Consider the following 8,504-nt stretch of genomic DNA (forward strand, 5'->3'; position numbering starts at 1 on the left):
CCTAGGACGAACTGCTCTGACACCACTTTTGTCAGCCCCAACCCTAGGTGAGGCGGACAAGTACCTTATGACCACATGCTTTTCAAGTAATCTATGATGAGAAAATAAAATACTATGCAGATTACTGATGAAGCTTCATATACAACACATATTGACTAGGTGAACAGCAATATGTGACAAGTCAAAACTATGAATACAGATGATAACTTTACAATGTCTACAAAGTGTCTACTGGAATCCATAATGGTACCACTATGAAAATACGCATAGTAAAGATTCGGAAAATCCCCGAATCAACCTAAAGCTCACCAACATCTGCTGAGTATAATGTGCTTATATTGGGAAAATCTACTAGTTGAGTACTTGTACCTGCAGCATGAAATGCAGTGTCCCCAATAAGGAACGTCGGTACGAAAGAATGTACTGAATAAGTAAGGAATAATACAACCATATGTAACATGAGAGCTCAAGTTAAACCAAATACCAATAGATAAGGATTAGAGACAACCTTTGTTTTGTACTTGTGAAATCGTGCATGTTACATTCTTTTCTTTACTTTTCTGTACTTTATAATCTTTATACAACATATGATACAAATGACCAGCTGATCAGCGGTAGAAGAGGATGACCCATGCTACGCATTTTAACCCCTAGGATGTTGTCATCATAATTTTACAAATTGTGATCGGCCCATGCTAGGCTTTTGCCCCTGAGCTGCCACCCTTCCATACCAATCAGGATCGGCCCATGCTAGGATTTCGCCCCTGAGCTGCCACCCTTCCATACCAATTAGGATCGGCCCGTGCTAGGCTTTCGCCCCTGAACTGCCACCCATAATCATAGTGATTACTTCACTTAGATTTTTTCATCTTTGAGATTGTTGTTCATCAGTTCATAACTCTTTTGGGATTGTTCTTTAGATAATCATAACTCTTTTGATATTGTTCTTTTTGATGTTCAGAACTTGTTTGTGATTACTGTTTTCGAGTTCATAATCCTTATTTAGATTTGGAACTACAAACCATTAGTAAAAGACATATGAATATGGACTTACTATAATAACAATGACATGGGAAGCAAATCTGACTTGAACGTAGTAGTTAGGAGCTTATATAACTCGGTAAGCATTTTAACATCACAAATTGAAGCCCATCAAGTGAAGACAATTTAACATTCAGCCAAGAGATTTGAACTCTATATGATAAAATACAAGATGTTCATGCATGTAGAACCAAGGGAGAAATAGGGCAGATTCAACTCAAGGACAGATATATATTCCAAGTGAGTACATATAAACGTACAATTGAGCAAGTAGTGATCATGAGAGGTAACATTATTGTCTAACACAATGGGAGTAAAAACAAGAAAGTGAACATATGAATGTGTGACAAGATGACATATCTATAAACAATTGAAGCAAGTTGGCAAGATATGGACAGACCGTATATCCATCTTATAAACATATGTACCATGTGTAACCTAGGATCACTTTGACTTATATAATGGAAATACGTGTTAGGGGTACTTTGACAATGAAACACAAGTTTAAACCTTGCATGCTAACACTTGGTAGAGTAAATACGCACATTTAGTAACAAACTCATATTAGAGTACGCACTTCAATACTCTAGGGAGTAGGAACTGAAACTATGGATCAGTCACTACCAAGGGCACTTAGAAAGCTTACTTTTTGTAATTCATATTTTGGATTCATGCCAAAGAAATAGGAAATCAAATAGTCTTACATACCTTGTTATACAATTCAAAACGCATGACTTAAGTTCCTTCTCTTCAAATCACTTATCTACAATAAAATAAGTTTTAAGACTAGTACTAGTAGCTAATCAATCAATTTGAGCCACTTGTCACACCTAAATAGTAACGAAGCAGTAAGCTGCAATCTATCTAGCCAATGTTTTCTTTCCTTCCCTATCCCTTAATCGCGTCTATATACTGTACAACCTTCGTATCAGGTCCTCCCCAAAACTCCCTGCAATATTTAAGTTCTTTAACGTCTCCAAAACTTCCCCGCACATCCAGTCATATCCCTTATCATAACATATATAAAAATAATCTTTGAACATAATAATGTAATAGAAGCAATATGAATCATGATTTCTTATCACCAAAACTTGAAGGGCTAACATTACTTTTAAAGTGCTCAAACAAGCCCATAACTTAATTTAAAGAGGACTCCCCACCATAGCTATCCCAACATGCACTAATCACCAGAACATCCTCCCCGAAATTCACCATGTAAAAGTAACAATTTCCAACTCACTAACACATACCAAGTGTCCTAATTAACTCAAGCACAAGAGAGAGAAAATTGCAGCAGCTTACCTTGATGGACATAACTACCACTTACTAAGACTTGAATTCTTCAAGGTAAAGGTTGTCCTCCTTAACTTGTCTTAAGTTATACCTTTTAATAGCTTGAAATGCCTATTATTCAAGAACCCTAATGGTATTTAATGACTGTTATATGAATCTAAGAGAGAGAAGAGAGAAAGCTCTAGAAATCAGATCTTTTTGTCAAAGTAAAAATGGCTGGAAAAAGCTGATATCAATCTCTTTTAAAGGGACCTGCTTTGGCCGACTTTCTCACTCATTTTGGGCCATAATTTGTCAAGTAGGTGACCCACCTACTTGGACTTTTCATGTGGAATTTTTGGACTTAAGAACATTGGTCCTTTTGCCACCTTTTATGTACTTCATTTGCAGCCAACAAGTGTCTATAATTTGGGCCACACATTTAAGTAGGTGATGCACCTAGTTTTCCATTAAATTATGGAAAAATTAGTAAACTAGTCAAAATAAATAACATATTTAGTAAAAATATCTATACTTTATAAAAATTAGCAATAATGTCAAAAATGTCATTATTTTAAAAAATTTATGTGTCCGAATTTTCTTCCTATTTTATCTCTCTTTTTCAATTAATTCTATATATATTTTTTTTTAAAAAAATCATTATCTCTCATATTTATCTTTTCAAATTGTTAATTCTCTCTCCCATTTAATTTTTTTTTCTCTCTCATGGTTATCTTTTCTGATTTTCCTCCAACATTCAAGTTGCAAATATTTTTTTGTCATATATTTTGGTTGTTTTTTTAATCCAAAATTGAATCAACAAGAATCCTTTTGATTAAGGTATCTCTAATCTTTATCCTATTTTAAGATTTCTTTTCTAATTTTATTTTTGTTTAAATCTTAAAAAAATGTTGTTTGTATTTTTCAATTTCCGTTATGATTTACTCTCCAATGGGTGAATCCAAGAGGCTTACTAGAGGTATTCATCTTAATCAACCAATTTCTGGTGATTTTTCATCCTTTAATTTATTTATTACTTAACAAATAGTGTATAATGTGTGATCCGCTGCTAAAATGAGGGAAGAAAGAGGGTAAGAACATTTACAAGACTCATTGGTGTGCAAAACCTTCCTCAAATTCAGAACACAAATGTAGAATCTTTGTCTACTCGTGAGGATCTTGAAAAAGACGACGAAGATCGGATAGTTGTCGAACAATTTTCTATTAGTTTGTTTTGTATTTATAGTTCTTTTTTAGAATTTGGTATGCTTTCTTAATTTGTATTCAAATCACTATGTATACTATCAATATTTGTATTTATTAAAATTTTCATGTTGCATGATTTATGAATCTTGTATTTGTCCCTAATTTGTATTCATCCAAATGTATGTCAACTAGTTATGTATTTAATTTATAAGAAGAACAACTTTCTATTAGTTTATTTGTATTCGAATACAAATACAAATAATAGACATATGGGAATGAATACGACTTAGAAAAGGAAACAAGATTTTGAAAAGAAAAATAAAACACAGTGAAAAATATATACGAATACAAATGTATTTCTTAAAAAGATACATTTTATTTGACATACATATTGGAATGAATACAAACTAATAAAGGTATATCAACTGAATTTGACATTTTTTTCTAATTTATATTTATTCTAAAGGTATGTCAACTAGTTATGTATTTTATTTAAGAATGAGTACACCAAATATTCAATTATTTCTTTTCAATTTTATATTTCATTCACTTTTTCATCATACTAATTTTTTGTATTTTATATATTATTATACAAAATTCTAAATAAAAACTAGAATAAATAGAAATACAAATAAAATACATATTGAAATGAATACATACAGGATTTTTGAAGAAAAAAATAACTATATAGGGAAAAAAATATATGAAAATACAAATATATTTCTTAAATGACTATATAGATAAATTCGACATACCTATTAGAATGAATACAAACTAATAAAAAACTATAATAAATATAAATAAAATATATTGTGGAATGAATATAATTTTAAAAAGGTAAAAATTCTGGAGAAAAAAAAACAAAATTTAAATTTTATTTGAAAATATAACTGATAAGAAAATTAAGGATGCTTGCTTTTTTGAAATATTCCCCCTTTAATTTTCTATTTTTTGTTATTAAATAATTATATTCTTTAAATAAAAATAAATAATAAAAACATAAATAAGATACATAACAAACTAAAATGACATTTTGACTAAATATTAAAATTGTTGCTAATGAGTCCTCTTAAATGCTAAAATATTGACATTTTGAAAAATTTCCCTTAAATTATTTCTTGTGGGCTTGGGAAGATTGGGTCTTGACTGTCCATTTTCCCCTTATTCTTCTATTCAACCTTGGCTAAATTAATGCAAATAGGTGTAGTGTACTTGTCTTAATAACGCAATCCAAAGAGTCTTAGTAGGTGATGCACCTACTTGGTCTGGTCAGTAAGTCAAAGTAGGTGATGCACCTACTTGTCACCTACTAGCCTAGTGAAGTCAAGCAAGCACCTCAATATTTTATTCCATTTCTAGGCCTTAATAACTTTAACATAACTTAGAACTTATATACACTACGTCACTTTATACATTAGACTCAAAAACCACCTTATGGTCTCAAGTTTAAACACTTCCATCGACATCAACTTAATTGGCTCGCATCAAAATCTATGGACAGTTCACTTTAAACCTATTCTATTGGCACTAGTTGCCTATGAAACCGAATTCATAACTATACCACAAGGCAGTTAATAGGCATTATATAAATATGACTAGTACACGTAGCATACAGGGTGTTTCAAGTAATACTAATCGTTGAATAACAAAGGCTTGTTGATATCTTTTCCTTCACAATATCCGAGTGGAGGTGCAGAATTCATCTCGATCTATTCTTAAGTGGTTAAACTTTTTAAAGAAAACCTGCTCTGATACCAATTGATATTCTACACCACCTAATAATCTATCGATTTTAACTATTCACCTAGTGTGAAACAGGTTGTCTAACGTGTTCCAACAAAGTAGTAAAGACAGTAAGTTACATTATTTTTACGTGAAAACACCCGCCTCAAAAGGTTTAAAAATCACGACCTGTATCCTTATAGGATTTAACTCCAACTTCACTAAATCAACTAGGAGCCTCCACAAAAGATAGATTATAAACTTTACAACCTACCTTAACTTCAAGTTATGGATTTGAACTACAACTCTGGTAATCCTATGAATTAACTCTAATTCCTAACCTTCAACACAAACCTCCCAAGGTATGTCTTCCCAACTCTTCGAGTTATCACAACCCTAAGACAACAGTCCTAATTAAGTTTATAACTCACTGAACTAAGATTACATCAAGACTCATTTACAAAGAAAAAATCCTAACACAAACTCTGTAAAGGATCGGGTTCTTCGATGTGTTCCTTCAATTCGCTGGTAGCACTTGCAAAGTGAATTTCTCAATCGCTTTTTTGCTATGTAAGTGCACAAGTATTCTGAACGACTTCACTTATATTTAAGCACAATTTATCATAGAGTTATTGTTCACTTCAAACTCCTTATTGACTTGAACTCTCTGGACTTAGAGTTCAACTTCAAGTAAGACTCCTTCTTCAATTCAAACACCTACATTCTTTGGACTTCTTTTTCAAATTACATCAATTAATTCTGTTGTATTGTCGTCGAACTCCAACACTTCAATTCGACAGTAACTTTTAGAGTTCTACTTTAAATGAGACTCCTTCTTCAATTAAAATTACTTGCCTCTTTAGACTCCTTCTTCAAATCAAACTCATTAATTCTTTCTATTCAATTCATAAGATGTTTATTTTCTTGGGGTTTCTCACGAAATTAACATTATCCATTTCTTTATTTCTGCACTCTTATCTTTATTCATTTTAGAAGCTTTCTCGAATTCAACAGCTCATGACAATGTACCTTTGGACCGTGTTGACTGACATGTTTCTTCTTTCTTTGTCAATCATCAAAACTGCATAAATCCCAACAGCTTTTATATTTAAAGCAAGAGAAAACTTTGATTACCAAATGAGTTTATGAGAAGTTTTTGAGTACCATCTCTCTTAAGAGAATCTTCTGAGTAATAAACTCAAAGTTTGAGATGAGGAAATATTTTTAAACATGTGAGCATGAATTATATTATTGAGAGTAGTATTGCACACCGATATGGAGACGAGTTCAGACAATCCAAAGCCCTCATAGATCATGTATGCCAACACGGGTACAAGGTCATAATTTTTAGATGATTCATTGTTACTTTTAAGCATAGCTTGGTGGATACACTTAGTTGAGGATGTCCTATAATCTGGCAAGGTATAGGACAATTATGGTAGCGTGGGCGAGACGTTGTATTATCACATAACTCATAGTGATGGTTGTCGATTAGAGAATCTCTCAAATAAGAGCAAAAGAGTTTATTCGTATATTTTTAAATACGTTGAGTAACTAGCTACTATGTAAAAGTTTTCTTTATATTGCATCCTTATTGCTACTTTTATATTAAATTGAGTTGAGTATTTCTGAGTTTTTAGCATATTTGAGTGTCGTTGAGTCGGATTGAGTTGAATGAGATGAGTATGTACTTCCTTTTATCAGTTCAAGCTTTTAATTGTGGTTTAAAATTTCCCTTACATTCTCGTCCATTCAATGTATTGACGCCATTTGATCTGCGTCTTTTTATGATGCAGAATGCATGAATTTAGGGTCATCAACAGGCACCCCATTGATATCACTTGCAGTTTTAGAGTTGCTTTGGTAAGCTTTCTTGCTTTCGGAGGATTCTACTTTTATTCTCAGTCTTATTAAAATGTTGTCGGTCTTCTCCCGACGTTTATCATGATTATTAGAGGCTTCATAGATAGTACTAGTTGAGGATTTCTCATATTTGTTGATATTTTAAAGACAATGAGCTGAACACTTATGTCCATTTGCGTATATTGAATTAAACTATTTCATTTATGATATTCTTATGAATTGAAGTTGTGTTGAGTTCTATTTTGTTGAGTAAGGGCTTGTTTGGATTCACTTTTGCTTATGACTTATAAACCAAAAGTCATAAGTTAGGATTTCTAACTTATGGATTTTGGCTTATTTTAGTTATTTCAACTTTAAAATAAGTTCTTATAAGCATTTTTTAACTTTACCCGAACACTTAAAAACTGCTTAAAAATTACTTCAGCTTAAAAGCACCTAAAATGAGTCATTTCAAACAGGCACTAAGTCTTCCACTAAGTATTGAGACAGGACGAGGGTTCACTTGGAGACCAACAATGGCTCTCGAGTGTCAACCACGCCCAGGGTGAAGGCTCAGGGCGTGACAGTAATGAAGCAGCTCCAATGGAAGGGGCTTCATGATTTCTCGTTGAAAGACATTATGTTGCTCAATTGCCAAAAAGCATGAGACCAATTTCGAATATTTCTAAAAATCTTTTTCACGGTATTGTTGGTGTAACAAGAAAATTGATGCTTAAAAAGTAGTTAGTGTCTTTTCCAACATATCCTCGTCTTTTATTGTCTCTCCATATAATTGCAATTGAAAAGTGATTCACAATAACAATCATACTCAACTAAAATTTCAAAATCTTGAAATCATAAGTGAATCCGCTCTTATCTTCCTTTAAAATTTATCCACAATTAAGCGGATCTTTCATTGTCAAATATTCGACTTCCACGATTCCATCAAGAAGATGATGAAGAAAAATCACATTTTTTGTTTTATCCTGACTTGACACTTCATTTTCTTCAACTATAATATCACCAAGACCCTTAATAATATATGATAAATAGTTTTTTCCAAAGATGTAAAGTGCCACAAATTCAAACTTTAATAAATTTGACATGATTAAAACTATCATAAATTAGTTGACTTACTATCAAGATGTTAATTTCTTTATAATTAATGGTAAATTAATGTTTCAAAAATAATAAAGTATAATATGAGTCAAATATATTGTTTGAATATTGACCTCTAAATTGGCCTAAGGAAAGGGTATAATCTATCTATTCCTTTACTGATTACAACAATCATGTTAGTAAAGCAAAAAAAAATAATAGCACAATACTTAATCGTGAAGAACCCTCAACTCATAAAGGATAAAAAAAAACGATGACCTGCATCTATGTAGGGGTTTAACTCAACTTCATTAACCCTAAGT

The 8,504-nt window shown here is 31.9% G+C and overlaps 1 long non-coding RNA gene across 2 annotated transcripts; it reads right to left on the bottom strand.

The window, feature by feature from the left end:
• Window positions 1–156: 156 nt before the first annotated feature.
• Window positions 157–2,529, bottom strand: LOC112940900 (uncharacterized). Of its 2 annotated transcripts, XR_003245167.2 has the most exons (3): window positions 2,344–2,529; window positions 509–824; window positions 157–369 (listed from the first exon to the last, which is right to left on the bottom strand). It is a non-coding gene; the product is annotated as an uncharacterized lncRNA (long non-coding RNA). The 2 variants fall into 2 exon arrangements; XR_003245166.2 differs by having other exon boundaries at window positions 157–824.
• Window positions 2,530–8,504: the final 5,975 nt, after the last annotated feature.

The sequence above is a fragment of the Solanum lycopersicum genome, chromosome 2 (genome assembly GCF_036512215.1).
Source record: "Solanum lycopersicum chromosome 2, SLM_r2.1".
Taxonomy (NCBI): domain Eukaryota; kingdom Viridiplantae; phylum Streptophyta; class Magnoliopsida; order Solanales; family Solanaceae; genus Solanum; species Solanum lycopersicum.